Source organism: Myotis davidii, unplaced genomic scaffold (genome assembly GCF_000327345.1).
Source record: "Myotis davidii unplaced genomic scaffold, ASM32734v1 scaffold848, whole genome shotgun sequence".
Taxonomy (NCBI): Eukaryota; Metazoa; Chordata; class Mammalia; order Chiroptera; family Vespertilionidae; genus Myotis; species Myotis davidii.
In genome coordinates, this window is record NW_006298983.1 from 49,425 (window position 1) to 58,678 (window position 9,254).

Consider the following 9,254-nt stretch of genomic DNA (forward strand, 5'->3'; position numbering starts at 1 on the left):
ACATTGCTAAGTGTAAAAATATCTATGATGTTAACACCTTCAGCAAATTTGACATATTCAGTTTTGAAGCTTGCTGTCAATACAACAAAATAGCATACATATCAAATTGCATATATATCAACATATGTGTAACTCCATTTATTGAAAAAATCCTCATTATTAACTGCTACACCTACTAAATGCCAAAAATTAAAGTCAAAGAGAGAATCTAAAAGGCAGCAAGAGAAAAGCAATTTGTTACCTACAAAGGAGCTCCCATAAGGCTGTCAGCTGATTTCTCTTCTGAAAGTCTACAGGCCAGAAGGGAATGGCATGAAATATTCAAGGTAATTAAAAGCAAGGATCTGAAATCAAGACTACTCTATCCCGCAAGACTATTACTTAAAATAGATAGTGAAATAAAAAGACTGAAGGAGTTTATCACCACCAAACCAGCACTGCAATAAATGCTAAAGGTACTGTTCTGTTGTAATTAGAAGAAATATATATAGAGAGAAACATAGGCATACAAAATAAAATGGCAATAAATAAGTACTTATCAATAACAACCTTAAATGTAAATGGATTAAATGTTCCAATCAAAAGACATAGGGTAGCTGAATGAATAGACAAATAACAACTGATGAAATAGAAGCAGTAGTCAACTTAGATTCAGCAACATATTAAAAAGATCTTACACCATTACCCAGTGAGATTTATTCCAGGGATGCAAGACTAGTACAATATTCACAAATCAGTAAATGTGATTCATCACATAAACAAATTGAAAAATAAAAATCACATGATCATATCAATAGATGCAGAAAAAGCATTTGACAAAATCCAACCGTTTTTTCTGAAAAATCTCAGAAAAAATGGGAATAGAGGGATCAAATCTCAACATAATAAAGGCTATATATGACAAGCTGACAGCCAACATTATACTCAATGGGCAAAAATTAAAACCATTTCCCCTAAGAACAGGAATAAGACAGGAATGTCCACTTTTACCACTCCTATTCAACATAGTACTGGAAGTCCTAGCCACAGTGATCAGACAAGAAGAAGAAATAAAGGCATCCAAATTGGAAAGAAGGAAGTAAAACTGTCATTATTTGAAGATGACATGATATTGTACATAGAAAACCCTAAAGACTTCACCAAAACGCTACTATATTTAATAAATGAATTTGGCAATGTAGCAGGATATAAAATTAACACCCAGAAATTGATGGAATTTTTGTACACAAATAATGAGCTCTCAGAAAGAGAAACTAAACAATCAATCCCATTTACCATTGTAACATAAAAATTAAGATACTTTGGAATAAACTTAACTGAGGAGGTAAAATACTTGTACTCAGAAAACTATAGGACAATGAAAAAAGAAACAGAGGAAGATATAAACAAGTGAAAAAATATACCATATTCATAGATTGATGAAAATAACATCATTAAAATGTCCATCCTACCCAAAGCCATCTATAGATTCAATGCACTCCCCATTAAAATACCAACAGCATATTTCACATATCTGAAACTAATACTTCAAAAATTTTCATAGAACCAAAAAAGACCCAGAATAATCACAACAATCTTGAGAAAGAGGAACAAAGTTGGAGGGATCACAATCCCAGATATCAAGTTATACTACAAAACCACTGTAATCAAAACAGCCTGGTACTGGCATACAATCAGGCATGTAGACCAGTGGAACAGCACACAGAACCCAGAAATTGGCCCAGGCCATTATGCTCAATTAATATTTGACAATGGAGGCAAGAACATAAAATGGAGCCAAGATTGTCTCTTCAATAAATAGTGTTGGGAAAATTGGACAGATACATGCAAAAAAATGAAACTAGACCACCAACTTACACCATCCACAAGTATAAACTCAAAATGGATAAAAACCTTAAATGTATGTCGTAAAACCATAAAAATCCTAGAGGAAACCATAGGTTGCATAACCTCAGACATCTCTCATAGCAATCTCTTTGTAGCTACATCTTTTAGGGCAAGGGAAACTAAGGAGAAAACAAATGGGACCCACATAAAAATAAAAAGCTTCTACATAGCAAAAGAAATTATCAGCAAAATGAAAAGGGAGCCCACTGTATGGGAGAACATATTTGGCAATGATACATCTGATAAAAGGTCAATATCCAAAATATGTAAAGCACTCATAGAACTCAACAAAAGGAAGATCATCCAATTAAAAAGAGGGCAAAGGGATGAACAGCATAGGGGAGGGAGGCACCAACATGAAGTTCGAGTATGATCAGTGTTTTAATTGCTGGTTTTCCGAGAAGTTCCTCAAGGGAGACAGCTCTGGGGTCCTGTGCACTGACCCAGTGTGGCCAGAAAGTAATAAAGGAGAAGGAGATTCCCATGGAAGGACTGGAGTTCATGGGCCATGGCAGAGAAAAGCCTGAAAGCTCTTTTTGACCTTGATAGTCACCTTGAAAATAGACTCCTCAAATCAGGAAATTGAGGTCTCTTGTTTGTCAAGGCTGTGAAGATAGCCATTAATTTCATAAGGATGTATTTTCCTCGTAGATGTTTTCCTCTCATTTGTAAAAGATGATGGACCATCACTTTTTACTTTGGGATGATTTCTCACTTGCTCTGACATCTTGTAGGAACTCACTGTGCTAAAACTGAATGATTTCTTGGGATTATGGTGGCAATACTCCCAAGGATCAGCTTTAAATATATCTTGTATCTAAAGACTGATAAACTTGTGAGGATAATCATGGTTGCCTGACTGATTGAGTTATGCCTCAAAGGACATTAGATATACTGTACTGGGATCATTGTTCATGGAAGCAATTGGTGAAGAACTCTTTTCTCTCAGGGAGCTAATGCTCTGAAAAGGGATCCCAGCATGACTGTTTCAATCAATGCTTAGGAGCAGTTTTATTTTTATATAGTAACTTAACTGTTAAGATTGCTCAATGGTGGACTGGGTTAGCCAAGAGGAAGTTTTAACAATTCCCTGCCTTAACAAAAGGTGTCAGATCCCAGATTAAGATGTGAAAGCTTCAAGAATGTTAGAGCGAATACCATTTCAGAGTTCATAGTGTAATTCAATCATTAAGATCCTTGCAGTATGCTATGGAGGAAGATCCTAAATTGCAAAGGTTTGCTGCTATGGCCAGCTTTCAACATAAGTCAATGAATTAAGTCAACCTGTATATCCTGAAAATGCCAAAATACTGTATCTGGTTAGGGTAGAAAGGAATTTGCTTTATTTGCCTTGTTTATCCACCCTTCTCTGTAATATCTATAATCATGAAGATGGAATAAATTGTAACATTTCGTTTCTATAAAAAAAATAAAAAAGTGAGCCCTGGCCGGTTTGGCTCAGTGATAGAGTGTAGGACTGCAGACCGAAGGGTCCCATGTTCGATTCCAGTCAAGGGCACATGCCTGGGTCCGGGCCTCAATGCCCACTAGGGGGCGTGCAGAATGCAGCTAATCCATGATTCTCTTTCATCAATGATGTTTCTCTCTCTCTCTCTCTCCCTCCTTCTCCGTTCCTCTCTGAAATCAATAAAAATGTATTTTTTTTAAAAAAAGTGGGCAAAAAACCTAAAGAGGCACTTCTCTAGAGTGGACTTACAGATGGCCAAGAGACATGAAAAAATGCTCAGTCACTAATCATAAGAGAGATGCAAATTAAAATGACAATGAGGTATCACCTCACATCTGTCAGAATGGCTACCATCAACAAATCTACAAATGACAAGTGCTGGAAAGGATGTGGAGAAAGGGAACCCCACTACACCGCTGGTGGGACTGCAGACCGGTGCAGCCATTATGGAAAATAGTATTTAATTTCCTCAAAAAATTAAATATGGAATTACCATTTGACGTAGTGATCCCACTTCTAGGAATATATCCTAAGAAACTCGAAACACCAATCAGAAAGAATGTATGTACCCCTTTGTTCTTAGCAGCACAATTAACAATAGCTAAGATCTGGAAATAGCCCAAGTGCTCATTAGTAGATTAGATAAAAAACAACAATGATGGTACATTTACACCATGGAATACTATGCAGCAGTAAAAAAGAGGATCTCATACCTTTTGAGACAGCGTGGAAGGACTGTATTATGCGAAGAGAAATAAGTCAGTCAAAGAAAGAGAAGTATCATATGATCTCACTCATATGTGGAATCTAATGAACAAAATAATTGAATGAACAAAAAAATAGATACAGGTACAAAGAAGCATGGAACAGACTGTAGAATCTGAGAGAGAAGACGGGGGTGTGTGGTTGGGTGGGAAGAGGTCAACCAAAGAACTTGTATGGATGTATGCATAACCCATGGACACAGACAATGAGGTGGTAAAGGTCTTGGGTGGGGATTGGCTGGAAGGGCTCAATGGGGGAAAAAAGGGAACATATGTAATACTTTCAACAATAAAGATTTTTAAAAAGAAGTAATCACTAATGTATTATTATTGTTGTCATTTTTGTTTGTTTTTTAAACCCAAATTTGGAGTTTAGAAAATAAATCAATACTCATATTTATGCAAAAAATTTATATATCTAATTTTATTAGAGAACAAAAACGCGCCTTAAACCATAACAGTGACCTTCAACTGTGACCTCTGCTTTTGTACTTGCTCATTTCTTAATCAAGAAAAGTGAATTCTGGCTCCCTCTTGTGGACTTTCATTTTTAAAATAAATGCGATGAAGAATTTTATTATCCTAGGAAATTTTATGCACTAAATAGCACCTAGCTTCTCTTTGGAATAAGATTGCTTCCTTGAGACTCATTTTTAAATGCTAGACATGTCTCTCAATAACCAAATCAGAATGTTCCACCTGCCAAAGATGTAATCAAGCTGGTTCTGATGTTTCTGTTAGTAGCCAGGGCAGGTGCTTTGAGGTCCTATGGAGCTGCTCCAAAGAAAGAGAATAAGCTTAAGTAAGATAAAAAATTAAAACCCTTTTCTAATTCCACAATCCTGGCAGTTCAATTCCACATGTCACATAAGTTCTTTCATGATCTAGCACTTGTGTAACTTTTAGTCTCTCTTCTCTCATGCGTTCCTCATCCCCATGCTTTTTTGACTCCCAGGAAACCAGGTGCACAACTACTTAAGTGTCATTTTCTTGAAAAAACATTCCTGGGTTAAAAAAAAAAGTCTATTTCTTCTTGGTGCCCCTACCCCTCCCCACATTCTGCTAGAATGGCAGACAACTATTTTATTGAACTATGTATTTATCTAGGTTCTTTTTTTCCCCTCATTTTTTATCTCAAAAGAAACCAAAACAATTTTAAATATAATAATGTTACATGCAGTAAACCTTAATATTCCAAGAAAAATGATCTTAAATATAATAATGTGACATGCAATAAACATTAATATCTCAAGAAAAATGATTTTAGACGTGATAATGTTATCAGGGTTTTTTTTTTTTTATTTCAAGAAAAAATGATTGAAAAAAAGTAACCAAAGCAGTTAGCTTTTATATTGTTAGACAAAGAAACAATACATTTATGAAGAATTGACAGAGATAAAGAAGTTTGGTCTTGAGGTAGTAAATTAGTAAATGTGTAATAAGATTTGTTTATACAGCCTTCTCAGCTGTGAATCCTATCTTTGGTGATAAGAATATCTTTTGCCTCTTGGTACAGGAAAGGTACCTTTCACATGGGAGATTTATTTCCTTCTTTCAGGGGGACAAAGTGTCCTTTTTTCATTGGCTATTTCTTAAGTAGCATTTGTTAAAAATAAACAAAATGCTAAAGTGACACATTTTGGGGTTGACTGCCTTGAACCCAATTGCTCTGTCATTTATCTGTTTATGGTTCTAGCTAATTGACTCCTCTCTGCCCTCATATATAAAACTTCCTCACATATGACTTCATCATATACAAAAATAGATTAAAAATTGTGTATGTTGAGAGAATCCAATAAGTTCATATGCACATAGAGTCTGGCACATAAAATATTCAATTAATTTTAAATATTATTATTAATTATTATTATTTAAAGAATTATTTCAGTTATTCAGATTGAACTGACTATATTAATGAAATTTGCTACACAATATTTTTCTTTATATTAGCTACAATCTTTCATGGGTAATTTCTTTAAAATAAAGTTTATTTCACCTACGATGTTAATATAGCAGCAGAATGATTTAGTCTTTCTCTCTCTCTCTCTCTCTCTCTCTCTCTCTCTCTCTCTCTCTCTGTTTCAAAGTTCAAAGTGAAAAAAACAAACAAACATTTCAATGCTGTCACTCCATGTAAGGTTAGGTTCCTCTGCACTCTTCCTCATGTCCCATTTCTAAGGTTCAGAGGCTCAAGACAAGAAACTATTTATTTATTTATGTTTAAACTTTATTGTTCAAAGTATTACAAATGTCCCGTCCCCACTCCCCCCGTTGACCCCCCTTCATTTCACTCCTGCATTCCCCAGGCATTCTTGGCACTGATGTTTGTCCATGGGCTATGCGTATATGCATATAAGTTCTTTGTTTAGACTCTTCCCATTCTCTCCTGCTACCACCCTCACCCCACCCCCTTCTGGAATACATTAGTCTGTTGCATGTTTCAATGTCTCTGGATCTGTTTTATTCTTCAGTTTATTTTGTTCATTAGATTCCACATATAAGTGAGACCATGTGATACTTGTCTTTCTCTGACTGGCTTATTTCACTTAGATAATACTCTCCAGGTTCCTCCATGCTGTCTCAAAGGGTGAGAGACCCTTCCTTTTACAGCTGCCTAGTATCCCATTGTGTAAATATACCACTGTGTGTGTGGGTGGGTGTGTGTGTGTGTGTTATCCATTCATCTGCTAAGAAACTCTTTAAATAACTTGCTAAGACTCTTGTCAATACAGAAAGAAGCCTGACTATTTGCTCAGAGCACACTCACCTTAAAGGGAAGGTGGGTCTTGGGGCATTGATTGACTTTGGTTGCTTTTATCTTCCTGCATCTCTGCCCTTCTCATCCCCTTCACACAAAAGCACAGGAGCCCTAATCAAGAAAAGCATAATAAGCATGTGGAATTCAGCTGTGAGCCAAGAACATAACCAGGAATTTTCATGCTCTATGGCAGCCGTGGGCAAACTACGGCCCGCGCCCGTTTGAAATGAATAAAACTAAAAAAAAAAAAAAAAAAGACCGTATCCTTTTATGTAATGATGTTTACTTTGAATTTATATTAGTTCACACAAACACTCCATCCATGCTTTTGTTCTGGCCCTCTGGTCCAGTTTAAGAACACATTGTGGCCCTCGAGTCAAAAAGTTTGCCCACCCTGCTCTATGGTGTATGTGGATAATGTCACTGCAGTAGCTGAAGAGTTTCTTTGAAATTTAGCCCAACCCACATCCCTGGATAATACAGAATCAATATCAGCTCTCAAACCAAAAGCCACTTCCTCAGGAAAGATTTCTCTGCAACCCTGCATTATGTTATATCTTCTCAAAGCCCCTTTTATTTCTCACATGAGGCACTATTTTTATTGAGATTGATTTCTAGTTTCATGTCATTGTGATCAGAGAAGATGTTTGATATGATTTCAATTCTCTTGAACTGGTAGAGACTTCTTCTGTGTCCTAAAATGTTGTTTATGTTTGAGAATGTCCCATGTGCACTTGAGAAGAATGTATATTCTGCCACTTTGGGGTGGAATGTTCTGTAAATGTCAATTAAGTCCATCTGATCCAATGCATCATATAAGGTCTCTGTTACCTTGATTTTTTTTTTGCCTGAAAGATCTATCCAGCGATGTCAGTGGGCTGTTAAAGTATCCTATTATGACTATACTAGAGGCCCAGTGCACAAATTTGTGCATGGGTGGGGTCTGGCTGGCCTGGCCCCAGTTGGGGTGATCAGGGCCTGGCCAGCTGCGGGGAGGGGCCACAGGCAACTGGCTGGAAGGCCCCGACCCCAATTGGGGTTGGGGGGCTGATTAGGGTGTGGCCAGCCATGGGGAGGAGCTGTGGGCAGTGAGCCGCCTGGCCTCGTCCCCTATTGGGGTGGGGTGGACCGATCGGGAGCAGGGCTGGTGAAGGGGAAAAGGGTGGGGCATTTGGCCAGATGGCCCCACCCTTGATCAGGGTGGGAGAGTCCGGTAGTGGGCAGTACTTATTAAAGGAGACTTTTGAGACCAGTAACTGGGAAAAATGGGGAAAGAGCAGGTTTGCGCAAAGGAATAAGTAAAGCTGCAATGCTGGCCAGGGATCAGCCTTAGCGAACCACATAGAGAGCTCTTGGGTCAATGGGGAAAAAAGGAGACATATGTACCTGATTGAGGGGTTCGCTGGCCACAGTGGGCATCATAGCAACCGGTCGTCAAGGCATTATGGTCGCTGGCTTTATATTTATATATATTGTTGTCAATCTCTTCCTTAAAGTCCTCTGAGAGCTTTTTTATATAATTAGGTGCTCCTATATTGGGTGCATATATGTTTACCAGGGTCATATCCTCTTGTTGGATCAATCCCTTTAGCATTATATAACAGATTTTTTTTTTTATCTCTTGTTATGGCCTTAGCTCTGAAGTCTCTTTTATTCAAAATAGGTATTGCTACCCCCCTTTTTTTCATTCTCATTTGCATGGAAAATTTTTTTCCATCCTTTCACTTTCATCCTGTGTAAGTCTTTTTTCTGAGGAGGGTCTGTTATAGACAGCAAATATGTGGATCATGATTTCTTAACCATTCAGCTACCCTATGTCTTTTGATTAGAGCATTTAAGTCATTTACAGTTAAGGTTATTATTAATAGGTACTTATTTATTGCCATTTTTATTCTTTACTAGAGGCCTGGTGCACGAAATTCATGCACGGGGGAGGGCCTTCAGGCCTGGTTGCCCCCGACTGCCCTACTCTGCTGTCCCGGTCACCCCTAACTTCCCTCCCTTGCCAGCCTGATCCCTCCCAACTGCCCTCTGTGCTGGCCTGATTGCCCCCAACTGCCCTCCCCTGCAGGCCTGATCACTCCCAAGTGCCCTCCCTTTCAGACCTGGTCCCTCCCAACTGCCCTCCCCTGCTGGCCTGATTGCCCACAACTGCCCTTCCCTGCTGGCCATCTTGTGTCCACATGGGGGTGGCCATCTTGTGCGTTGGAGTGATGGTCAATTTGCATATTACTCTTTTATTAGATAGGATTATTAGATAGGATGCCTATGTTTCTTTCTATATATATTTTTTTCATATTATGACAGCAGTTTCTTTAATATTTTTTTTAGTGCTTATTTGGTGGTAACAAACTCCTTTAGCCTTTTTTTTTTTTCA

The 9,254-nt window shown here is 37.9% G+C and overlaps 1 pseudogene; it reads left to right on the plus strand.

The window, feature by feature from the left end:
* Positions 1-2,213: 2,213 nt before the first annotated feature.
* LOC102774517 lies at positions 2,214-2,453 on the plus strand (annotated as a pseudogene).
* Positions 2,454-9,254: the final 6,801 nt, after the last annotated feature.